The 13,126-nt window shown below is 44.3% G+C and overlaps 1 long non-coding RNA gene across 1 annotated transcript; it reads right to left on the bottom strand.

The window, feature by feature from the left end:
• Positions 1-1,558: 1,558 nt before the first annotated feature.
• On the bottom strand, positions 1,559-10,992 carry LOC129331725 (uncharacterized). The gene is made up of 3 exons (XR_008597281.1): positions 10,932-10,992; positions 8,457-8,480; positions 1,559-1,647 (listed from the first exon to the last, which is right to left on the bottom strand). It is a non-coding gene; the product is annotated as an uncharacterized LOC129331725 (long non-coding RNA).
• Between the last annotated feature and the right edge of the window lie 2,134 nt (positions 10,993-13,126).

Here is a 13,126-nt window from a genome sequence, read left to right on the forward strand (position 1 = left end):
ATGAACAGTCAAAAAGATAAGCAGTTTCTAGAGCAAATCAAGCCTGAATTTTCCCTCGAAGCCAAAATGACAAACCTGAGGCTATCGTACTTTGGTCATATCATTGGAAGAGAAAACACACTGGAAAAGACAATAATGCTAGAAAAAGTAGAAGCAGTGGGAAAAGAGGAAGACCCAAAATGAGATGGCTTGACTCAATAACAGAAGCCACAGCTTCCAATTTGCAAGATCTGAGCAAGTGTGTTAATGACAGGATGTTCCGGCAAGCTTTCATTCATAAGGTTGCTGTGAGTCAGAAGTGACTTGACGGCACATGACACACACAAATCTCTCTCACACACATTATAATAGCTGCAGGATGGAGTCCAGTTCTATTGATCATGAACATTAGCCATGAACACAACAGTAGGTTGGTTCAATAACCTATTTCATAGAATTTGCAGGGAGTCGTGTTGAGTCACAAGGAGTCATAAGAAAAGATTCAAAAGCAGCAACAGCACAGATACACAGAATAGTGAGCAAGCTTTCGGATTCACCAGAACATCCAGCCCGTAGAGGAGTTCCAGTGAACTCAAAAAGTTTGCTCCCAATTTCATGCTTATCTTAATAAAGGTATGATCTGACTTGTTTTTGGACCATTTGATACAGAATGTTGAATCATGAGCGTTTCTAATGACATATTTTACTACTGCTAGGGCTTTTAAACTGGGTTGGCTAAAATTCAAATACTTTGGCTTATGAGATGTGGATTTGGTTGCCTTCGAAGCAACACTTTCTTCCTCTTTTCCAACAGCTTCAGATCCGGTGCTCTGCACTCCCCCTGCCTCCAGGTGCTCAGCATTGGATTCCCATCACTAATAATTTCCAAGAATCATGCAAGAATCAAAGCTTTGTTTCAGCTGCCTTCTTGTTTTCACATCTGGTTAAGACAACAGAATATTGAGATCAGAAATGAGGATTGTCTTAGCTTGTTTTTGTAACAGAAAGGCTGCAACATACATACATACATACATACATACACACATACATCCTCTCTCTCTAGTTAAAAGTTACAACCAAGCCAATACATTGGTAATGCACCAAGTGAAACAAAATGCAAGTTTCTTAAAATTCAACAATCATTGTGAAAGTCAGGGAAAATTTTGTAAAAATGGCCTGAAGGCACCTGGCACTGTTCTGGTGCTGAAACCAAGCAAGTGGCCCAGTTAGGTACCTGGATTCTCCAGGAAAAAGAGGTAAACTGCTCTGAGGGTCACACCAGATGAGACCCAGGAGAGCTCCATGTTTTTTTAAAAGCTAAAACAGCATTTAGAGTATCAGGCTTGAATCCCCACTCTGCCATGGAGGCTTGCTGGGTGACCTTGGGCCCGTCATACACTCCCCCTAACCGACCTCCCAGGGTGGTTGTGAGGGGAAAATGGAGGAGAGGAGAAGGGCGTAAGACATTTTGGGTCGTGCTATTTTAGTGCATTTTGCCATCAAGTCAAAACTGATTTGGGGCGACTCTAGCAAGGGGCTTTCAAGGCAAGTGAGGAGAAGTGGCTTACCTTCCATTGCATAGCAACCTCGGTTTTCCTTGATGCTCTCCCATCTCACCCGAGGTCTGGTGAGATTGGGCTATACCATGCCATTCCACCACTGCCATGTCTTTATTAAGACCATCACCAAGTAGGGAGCAAGCGTTTGAGAATAAATGAAATGAAATAAAAATAAAAAATAAATTCAGATCAATGCCAGGGTGCGAATTCTTCCTCTGTCCCTATTTCCCCATCTTCATTCCCTCTAAATTCTGCTTTTTGTCCTAGAGTAAAAAATATACATGTATCTATATAATACTTAAATATTTCTCCCAATGCGAGGAGGGGTTGCATCAGGAAATGTGCTTCGGGAGGGGATCAAACCCTCTCTTTCTCAGCACTCACTCAATCTGAATCATGTAACACCCCCCACCCCAAGCTGCTTTTTGTCTTTTAAAAAATGGGAAATTCTAATCATGGCTCTCTTTGGTTGAGTTCCTAGGTGGATTTATAACACATCAATAAAGTTTATCAACCAAGCTAAGAAACCATTTTTTCTGATTACTTTGCTGCAGTGCAAGAGTGTTGTATCATTTTAAGTATCCATCTGTTGAAGTGGGTTGCAGCCCATGACAGCATCTGCTTCAATAAAATCTTTTGGTCTCCAAGATGCAACCAACTCACATGAAGAAGCCCTAGTGAAATTTAGATGTTCTATTATTGTTGTTGTTTATTTATAGTATGCCTTTCTCACTGAGATTCAAGGCGGATTCCATACTGCAAGTGAATACAATATAATCAATGGCTAGGACAATTCACAGAGCAAAAATACAATATGATCAACAGTAAGGACATTCAATGAAAACAGATACAGTAGGGTATGGTAGCTGCAAATTTTAAAAGTAGCATAAAGTTGAACACAGATGAAACTTTTCTAAATTAAAGTGTAAATAATTTACATAGATCAAGATGGGTAACCGTGTTAGTCTGTCTGTAGCAGCTGAAAAGAGCAAGAGTCCAGGAGCACCTATAAGTCTAACAAAATTGGTCACAGGTGAGCTGTGATTCACGAAAGCTCATACCCTACCAGTAATTAACATGACATCTTTAGCAAAATCGGACTACCCAGTGGGAGTGTACCTACATCACCAGACAGTACCCAATAGCCTATGCTACAGTTCCTGTCCCTTACCAAGGTAACTCTTTAAGCTATTTCTGATGACACAACCCTATAATCTGAGAAGAAAGTCCTCCTGACTAATTCAGTCTTGCATAGTTTGCGGTACACAGTGAATGTAACAAATATTATCTCAAAGCTCATGCCATCTTCTTCATCCTACATTTATGGCATGTATTCCTTGGTTATACTTCACTTTTCCAGCTTTACTTCTGGCCAGCATTAGTCAGGGAAGCAGCACTGCAAAGTTAGTGTAGAAATGGCCACAGGTGTTTAGATGCCCTAGAAAGGCGAAAAGGCCCTTTCATCCTCTTCACCTGCTATTTGCATGTGAACATTGTTGATGCAAAACAGAAAGTGGGAAGGGCATTTGCATTTCAGATATGCATTCTGGCCAATATAGATTTTGCATAACAACCAACCAGCAATTTACCAGCAATTTAAGTAAAAGATAGCTCAGCGTGTGCTTTGCATTCAGGTCTGAACTCCAAGATAGGGAACAAGAATGGGAAAGATCTCTGCAGCCAGTCCTAGTAGACAACAGTAGGCCAGCTTTTCCAATGGTCCAGCTAACTCAGTATAAGGCAACTTCATATGTTCTTTCTCAAATTGCTTAATCCTAACCATGTTAGTGCCCCAAAAAGTCTAATTGATTTCACAAAGACTAAAATCAAAAAGAGTCCAGTAGCACCTTTAAGACTAACCAACTTTATTGTAGCATAAGCTTTCGAGAATCGAAAGCTTATGCTACAATAAAGTTGGTTAGTCTTAAAGGTGCTACTGGACTCTTTTTGATTTTGCTACTACAGACTAACACGGCTAACTCCTCTGCACAAAGACTAACTTACCCCCCATAAAAAGATGTTTAATTTGGACGCAAAAGCTATGCATTTTTACTCGAAAGTAAACAATGAATAAATTAAACATGAGCAGCCTTAGTGCTGCCACCTTTCAGATATGAATAAATTTCAGGTTGGCATATAAGAACTTCTCTTTTGTTCATGTGTGAAAATTCATCAGAATGCCCTGCTGAATTTAGTAGGATATATTCCCATTTGTGAAGGCATAATGAATGATTTCAGAGGTGGGAGGCCCAAGTTCAAATGTTATCTCAGCGGACATTAGATTAACATTAGATTAGATTTTATTTTATGGCTAAAGACCAGCAGAATAAAACATGTATAAACAGAATAGTTGTAAAAATGTATATACAACCATTACATAAAGATTGTAGAGTCACGAGGTTTAAGCAAGTCACACTCTCTTGGCTTTGGTCCCTATCTACAACATGGAGATAAAAATACTGGCCTTCCTTGCAGGGCCGTTCTATCACTGTGATTTTTAACAGCTCATGCAAATTGGTTGACAATGGGCTTGCCTATGGGAGGCACTGGTGCACATCCTCCCCCAGGCTTTCCTTGTGCATGCTCACATGTGCTGCTGAGCCATTTGTTCTTGCTTCTCCTATGACTCCTACGACTTAGATGAATGAAACCGGCTGCTCTGAATAAGCAGGCCATCACTTCCCATGTCAGCATTCACACCTCCTTCTGAGGCCAGGTTTAAACATGCAGCATAAAGTAGCAGCTGTGCTGCTTCAGTGTGAAGGTGGAGGAATCTCATGTTTCAATACTCCCTTACTTAAAATAATAACTTCCCTTCAAATAGTCTAGTAGAATAGGCTAAAACTTCTCTTTCACTGATGTGTTTGCTTTCTGTTTGAAGGTGTTTTTATGTGAAGGAATGATCAAAAACGGTATCCCTTCCCCCTGCAGTCTAATATGGCACAGTCCCTCAAGATTCTATCACCTCACCAACACTTGCTTGTGAAGATCCAGCCACAGTTGGGCAGCTGGTGCTTAGTCACACAGAATTAGGTCCCAAGTCAGGCTTGTGTGCCAAGAAAACAGTCTTTGGTGTGCATATATTTCTTTGCATATATTTCTTTGCTTTGCACATATTTCTTTTGCTTCCAATATTAAAGTTTAGTCAATTTGGCAAGGATTATGATGGAAAAAATGCCATGGGAGTGGGATTTGCCAGAAGGATTAGAAAGGCAGAGAAGAAGGTGTAGGAAGCCTCAAACAGCAAGCCCTGTAGCAGTAGGGGGATACACAGATTTCAGTGATGGAGGCAAGATTCTCACATAGGGTTGCCAGCTCCAGGTTAGGAAATTCATGGAGATGTGGGGGGTGGAGCATGGGGGGGGTTGGGGGGGGAGGGACCTTAGCAGAGTATAGTGTCCACCTTCCAGAGCACCCATTTTCTCCAGGAGAACTGATCCTGGAGAACTGAGAACTGAGAGCCAGTTTGGTGTAGTGGTTAAGAGCGCGAGACTCTAATCTGGAGAGCCGGGTTTGATTCCCCACTCCTCCCCTTGAAGCCAGCTGGGTGACCTTGGGCGAGTCACAGCTCTCTGGAGCTCTCTCAGCCCCACCCACCTCACAGGGTGTTTTGTTGTGGGGATAATAATAACACTTTGTAAACTGCTCTGAGTGGGCGTTAAGTTGTCCTGAAGGGCGGTATATAAATCGAATGTTATTATTATTATTATCTCTATGGCCTCCAGATCAGTTGTCATTCCAGGAGATCTCCAGCCACCTCTGGAGGATGGAAACTCTAATCAGCAAGACTGATTCTTGGATATATTCAAGATTAAACTACAGAAATACAGCATATTTTAAGAAAACTTGTGGTTATTTTTTATACCTCGTACAAATATTGGGACATGTTGATCACCCCTTTTTAACATGAATGGTTTTGTGCTTTTGAGATGCATACAGAGTGGGGAGATCCTTTTAGTTATTTTGATTGAGAGCCAAAACGACCTGTGATGCTGGGCTTCCACAGAAGACAAAGGGATACAATTTAGATTCCAGTGGTGGTGGGCAGAGTAGGGAGCAATGTGGCTCACAGCTGAAGGACCAGGGAAGGGGATTATGGCTCTGCATAATTTCTCTGATCCAAAATGACTTTCCCTTTGGTTGTTTTAAGCGTAAGGTAGAAAGAAAGCATAAACTGCCAGTCTAGTGTTCCTAACATGAAATTCCAGCATCTTGTGTAACTTGAAGCAAACAAGTGTGGTACGTAGAGCCATTGCGGTGCATGGACCTGGGTGAGCAGGGTTCAGATTGTCACTCTGCTGCAAAGAGTTCTTGGGTCAGTTATTCCCTCTCAGCCTCTTCTACCTCACAGAGTTGTTATATGAAGATAAAATGGAGGGAGGGAGAATACGTACCACATTGTGAGCTCTCTCAAAGGAGGGCATGATAAGAACATATTCAACAAATAGAAATGTACTGAACCAGTAGACCAGAAATATAGGGGCTTCTGAGGAAGAATCACACGTGGAACCTCTGCACCAAAGTACACATTTCTTCACCTAGAATCCCTCCTTGGCTGCTTCTGGTTTCAAACCCCACAGTACTACTCCTTTTCAGTTTCCACCTCCCCCCCCCTTGGAAAGGGATAGAGATATGAAAATACTATCTATATAAAAGCTGAGTTCTTTTGAAAGGCATGCATATTGAAGAGTTGGTAAAATGCATATTTAGTGAAAGTTCCTCTATTAATTGCTTCACTCAAAAGGCAAATTATTGTGACCTAGTTTTAATCCATAAATGTATGCATGTCCTCAAGGACTAAAGTATTTCTCACCGATAAACAGATGGGGGTTCATAGAGACACCGTAGAGTGATTGGCCAGTGCTTTGTTGTCCAGTAAACACAATAATCTGCTGTCATGCAGTGGAAACTACTATCTCTGGTCCAGCAGTTTGGCATGTGAAAGCTCATGATGGTACTTTTAGAAAAGCTGTGACAGCCCAGGTCAAGTTGATCTGCCCTGGGCTGCCAAAATTCTGGGTGCTGAAGGAGCTATTCATAAAGTACTACACAAGTGCCTCACAGAGGAATTTTTCAGGCCTTCGCTAATTCTGCACAGGTTTTTTTTGGGGGGGGGTAGTTGCTCCACAGCAAAATTGGAATCCTGTAGTGGTTGGAGAAACAATCAAATGTGGAGGAGTTGCTATAATCTATCAATCACAATTGATCCAAAACTCTGAGAGTGCGTCAGAATGATTAACAGCGCAATCCTGAGGCCTGCCATGCTGCCAGCACCTGTGCACCCATATACCTGCAGTGCCACTTGTCCACGCCCTAAGGACCTTCATGGGAGAGGTATGCCAGCAGCCAAGCCCAGCAAGGTGCAGTGAGGCTGCAGCAGGAGGTGCACACCTCGCCGTTTCCCTGACAACTCTGCTAGCATCCCCATAACATCCCCATAATATGGCAAGAAAAGGCACAGCCAATGTGTGGGCTGCAATTTCCACTGCCTGTTGACACCCCAGACACACCTGAGAGCAGGCAGCTGGGGATCACATGTCTCTGCAGTCACAGCACCTGCATTGAAGCACTCAGCTGGGGGGCAAGCCATCCGGAAGAGATCCCTGGTACTACAGGGGGGGCCTCATCACCAATTGGGCAGGTCATGGGCCTACACCCACCCTGGGCTCAGGTGGTTGCCGTGACCGCCCCATGTCCTCCCACAGCTGCTGGCTGGCCGCCCCACACCTGGGAGAAAGGATTACTCGCTGCATCCAAAAGGACCCTTCAGAGATGGTGGGTGGGGAGACTGGAGTGGGAGGCTCATCCAGCTCTGGCAGCCCTCGGGATACCTGGGCCGGTACAATTGGGACTGTTAACTCAGCGAGTACTGCAAGAGAGCTGGCATGTGCTCCCACCACCACACGCATGCTCCAGTCTCCCTGGACCAGTTTTACAGTGGAGCCACTGATCCAGGAGAGGCCACTGCCATCCCTCTACCACTTTTTTCCCTTCAGTAGTCTCAGGGTTAACGGTCCCAGCTGGAACAGGGGAATGGCAGGCAGCCCCTTGTCCAGACCCCCACTGTCACTGGTGAAGAGACGAACCATACAATGGCCACCCCCCTCTGAGGGTTCCCTGGGGAGAGGGGGGTTCCCCCAGCATATGTGTGCATGCAACATGGGGACTGGCCACCCCCCGGATCATCCCCACCCTCTGGATGCAGTGATCGTCTGCCTGGCATCTCTGAGGTGCAGGCTTTCTTTGTCTTGCTGCCACCCAGTCAGGATCCATCCAAGGCAAGTTGCCGTGTAAACCACTTCCCAGCCCATCTTGGATGAAGGATCTCAGCTGGGTGGCTGCAGAGAAGGTGCAAGGAGAGATATTTCCTCTGAACCCCACCTTAGAACTTGACAGGACGACAGAGAGGAAAGTGTTTGTGGCAGCAAAATATCTTAAGCCGGCCCTGGTCATGTCATATGTGCCAGAATTAATTCTGAGATTCAAACTTGATCAGACTTCTCCACGGGAGCAGAATAGCCAGATGCAGACAAGGAGCACTTTCCCACCAGAGGGGCATCCATCATCTGGTTGCCGACAGCACCTGTGATGCTACTGCCCCTGGCCATGTGCAAGGAGTAGAACAGCCCCTCTTCAGTTCTGAGGAACTGCTCCATCAAAGTTTGCGAATGTCAACAGAGATCAAATTCCCAGAAATGGAGAGGGGTTGAATCTTAAATGGGACAGAACTGTAGTAATTCACATTAATTCCCATTAAATAGCATGCTTGGCAAAGTTTGCATTCTATTTGCTTTTTGGGAATGATTGTGCCCTTAAAGATTAGCATGGGCTAATTGAATACGTACTTGAACCCCTAATGAACTCAGTGATCATTTGTATATAAGCAGGATTACAAAAAATGTGAAGCCAAATTCATACCTGAAGAACTTTTTAGCCCTTCTTCTGCCATTGGTGCATGTAAGAAAAAAGAAAAGCAGTTTTAAATGAGCTTGTAATCCCAGATTGCTGAACTCATTGAATGCCATGCAGAAGGGCTGATTTATACTCAAAATCAAGCATCTTATGCTTAAAGCTGTAAAACCAGGATGCCTACATTTCCCATCAAAACTTGAGGTAAGCTGACAAGCGTCCAACCTGTGTAAGGCGTCACTTGTAGCTTGGCTCTCATTCGTTCGTTCGTTCATTTCTATCCTGCCTTTCTCTCCAGTGGAAACCCAAAGCAGCTAACAATAGAGTTCTCTCCTCCATTTTATCCTCAAAAGAACAATCCTTTGAAGCAGGTTAGGTTGAGTAACTGGTCTAGGGTCACCCAGTGAACTTCCATGGAAGAGTGAGAATTCACATCTGGGCTTCCCAAATCCTAGTGCGATATTTTAACTGCAACACCCCACTGGCTCTTCTGGTTTGCAAATGTGATTTTATTCCTGTATGTAGAAAATGGCTCCTGAAAAATCCTACATCTCAGAAAAGAGAGAACACGAAACAACATTATAAAGATGTAACCACTGCAATTTAACCTAGTTTGGCAATTTCCCCTCCTTTGAGAAGTTCAACAAGGGCTCAAAGGCTTCTTTTAGTGACTAAAATGCACAAGTGAATCAGGTGGATAAATTCTAGGATCCAGATCTGACCCACTGACAGTCATCTGCCTTATTTATTTGCTGCATTTATACCCCACTTTCTCATTAATGGGGAACCCAAGTAGCTTACAACACTCTCCCTTTCTCCATTTTATCCTCATGCACTATACAATTAGTATATACTAATTCTAATACTAATGAATTACAGGATCCTGAAGATTGCATATTTCCCCTCAGAACTGCTTTAAAATTGCAGAAATACATTCATGTATCGACATATACAGAGCAATAAGAAAAATCCATCTCTTCACAGGAAATGCTGATTTGTAGAGAGGAACCCAGTACGGAAAACTGAAGCCAAGTTCTTTATGGGGGAAGCAGAAAAGGAGGTAATAGCTACCATGTGTGAAAATGAGGGGAAACGTGTGAAAAGCAGGGTGCCAGCGAACTCGGCGTTGGAAAGAAAGAGGGGTGGGCTTCTCTGGTTATAGCAAGAAAAAGAATGCTAAGTCAGCAGTTTGAGCCTTTCTGTTTACTTTAGCTGATTGGACGTTGTGGTAACAGTCATGGCCCTTCGTATCAGAATGCAGCTTGATGAAAAGCTCACTTTCAGGAGTTTTTAAAAAGCATTTCTGTGAGGAATCAGTTCAGCCTTCTTCACACAAACAACAGATGAAGCCAGAAAACTAGTCCTGGGTTGTCTTCGTTCAGATTTTAGATTATTTCTTTTAAGATATCCCTGCTAGCTGTTTGCCTTATGCTAGTCATTTCGGTTTCTGAAAATTTAGGGTTTTGTGGTAGTTTAGAGCATTGGACTAGGAACTGGAAGGCCTGGCTTCAAATCCCTACACTGCCATAGATCTTGAAGAAAGGATAAGGAAAATTGTACGAGAGAGAGAGAGAGAGAGAGAGAGAGAGAGAGAGAGAATGAATATGTATGTGCGCTATGGCTTAGTGGTATGCCATCTGCTTGGCATGCAGGTGAATTAGAAGAGCTATGACTGCTGCTTCTGTAACCAGTTTGTGGAGCTGTCAACAGGAGGAGGAACTATGGAGCAGACAGCCTGTGGCTTCAACATTATGACTCAGCTGGAGTGTGCCTCAATATTCCAGAGGGAGCAAGAGAAAGAAAGAGAATGTTGAGATTGGGAATGGCGGCTAGGATGAAAGGAGGTGAGTCAGCTGGAACTGGGGGACAGAAGACACAGAATTTACTGGGCAAGCAAAGCTAATAAAAGGGGAGCTGCTGGCTGATATTGAGGACTCAACAAAGTGTGGTAAGAGGTGGTGGTACAGTGTAGTGAAAGGAGGAAGCCCTGGCCCTGGTCGAGGCCAGCTGAGCCTCCCTGGGGCCAGGGACCACCAGTAGATGTTTACTTGCAGATCTAAGAGCTCTCCAAGGTACATGTGGGGAGAGGCGGTCCCTCAGGTATGCTGGTCTCAGTCCGTTTAGGGCTTTATAGGTCAGAACCAGAACCTTGAACCTGATCCGGAATTCCACGGGGATTTGAAGAATATTTGAAGAATATTTGAGGAATACTTTCGACTCAAAAGTTTTCACTTGGCTTTTGCAGGGCACACAGTTTGGAAGTTTGTAAATTAAATGGTGCAGGCCTTACTACAGATAATCAGGATGAATATCAGAGCTCAGTTTCTCAAAAGTGGGATTTGGGGGTGGCTCTAGCACTTTCTTGCAAGAAGCTTAGTGGTTCGGGATTGTTCCAGTCATTTGCTTGTAAACAGTCATTTGGTAAGGTATCTTCAGAAAAGCAGCGGGAATCCAAACAAATAAAGCCTCTTCTCAAATACTCACCACAGTCCAAGATCCTAGCTTTTAAATTCTTAAGATTGCTGAAGAAAATGCCCGTTTCTCATCCTTGGTTCACTGCTCTTTGTGACTCTTCCCCCACTGAAATCCTAGGCAGGGTCAGGTCTCATGTTTCAGAGCTGAAGTAGTAAACACCCTTGGCTCTGTGAGCAATTCTTCATGGGAGAAGCCAAGCGAAGGAGATCTTGGCATCCGTCTCTTGCGGGGTGTTCAGCCAGAATCTGATGTCAGCATTGCCAAGTGCCTGTTCTTACCACCAGGCCAATCAAATGCCTCCACTGAACTCTCCCAGCATGAAAACAACCTTGTGCGGCTTCTGGCTCTTTTCCAATTGCTGAGCTGGCTAAATAAAACCTTTTTGATACAAAGAACTGCTGGTGCCTCCTAGAAAAGCCACAGAAACATTCTTTTTTAGCAAATGAGCGTCTTCTGTCCCCTCTTTAGTGCTTAGATATAAACAGGCACTTCCCCTCACCCACTATGCTTCCTTGGATCTTTAAGTCCCCATTCTCAGCAATCATTTAAAGGCTTTATCTCCATATCCAGCCAAATGGGAGAGGCCTGAGGTGGCAGAATAGACTGCACACTTTTAGACACAGGAATTGCAAGTTGTACCATATAGAAAACAAACTCTTTTCCTCCTGATATGCTATGAAGAGGGTTCTGTGTGTGTGTGTGTGTGTGTGTGTGTGTGTGTGAACTTTTTAAAAATCCCAGCATTCAGAATAGCATTCCCCTCTTGCAGACTGACATGGTAAAGTCCTCTCTGCTACCTTATTTTGATGCATGTATTATGGACCAGGCCCAATTGTCAATCATTTCCAGTGACCTTTCCAGAATTGTGTGTGTGTATTAGGGATCCCAGGTCCTCTGGTGGGGGTGGGGGATCCCCTACTCCTGCCTTCTACCTCCTGCCACCACTCACCTGGCTGGTGGGTGGTGGTGAGGCAGGGGAACAGGCCTTCCAAGGTGTGCTTCTGGGGCAGTGCAATGACGTCACTCCCAAAAGTGACGTCATTGCACTGCCCCAGGCCAGGAACACTCCTGTGCTTTGCAGGAGGCTTATTTGGAGCCAAAATGGGTCGAATTGGGCCCGTTTGAGGCCCAAATCGACCCACTGCAAAGGGCGGGAGCACTGCTGGGCCCTGCACGATGACCTCACTTCCCAGAAGTGACATCATCAAACCATCCTGGGAGTGCACATACACTTTGTGCACATGTGGAGACATTGCAAAAGGTGAGTGCTGTGTCCCCCCTCCATTGGGAGGGTAAGGGGATCTGGCAACCCTAGTGTGTGCATGTGTGTGTTCAAATCACTTCACCATAGGCTTGCCAACATTGGCTTGGGAAATTCCTGGAGATTTGGAGGGTGGACTCTGGGGAGGGTAGGCTTGGGAAGGGAATGGAGCTTAACAGGGATGTGATGCCAAAGCTGCCATTTCCACTGGGAGAATTAATCTCTCTTGTCTCTGGAGATCAGTTTTTAATTCCAGGAGAACCCTGCTTCACCATCATTATCTCAGGGCCTTGATCCACTTTAAGTTTTCATTGCACTGGATCCCTGGTGAATAAGGAGAGGGGCTTAAGTCTTCTAGGCGGGACACAGGATTTTCATAAAAATTACTAAGAGTTTGCTCTCCCTCAGTCCTCATGTCCATCTGCAACAGTGATGTGCAGTCTCCTGTTAAGGCTACCTGCCATGAATTATCTGTCTGTGACATTTTGGCATGCTGGCCATGACCTTGGGCATGAGTGTTTCTCCTACTTCTGTTCAGCTACTAATGGAATTATTATTTTTGCTTGATTGAGTTTTAAAGCAATAACAATCAAATTTACTCCCAACAAGGCTACTGCAATTTAAAACTTAACATAAATAATAACTATAAAAACAGAATGCCTGTAAAAATATCAGTGTCCTCCTAGGGGCAAGTGGCTTTTTGTTTCTCTCCCGGTGGGCTCCAGGTTCTTTGCTAAAGCGATTGGATAAGCTATGGAAGGCTGAGAATCACTGGATGTTTTTCAAAGGCAGCCAGGTTCATAGAACACAACATGTAAGCAAAGTGTCTCTCTGGCGGTGGATCGTCTTCTCCATTTATTCTTGGTAGCATCCTGGCTGCTGGATGAATATTTGTGAGTTATTTATGCAGTCGCCTGCCTGCTCCCTTTCCACTCCCCCCTTA

The sequence above is a fragment of the Eublepharis macularius genome, chromosome 6 (genome assembly GCF_028583425.1).
Source record: "Eublepharis macularius isolate TG4126 chromosome 6, MPM_Emac_v1.0, whole genome shotgun sequence".
Lineage (NCBI taxonomy): Eukaryota > Metazoa > Chordata > Lepidosauria > Squamata > Eublepharidae > Eublepharis > Eublepharis macularius.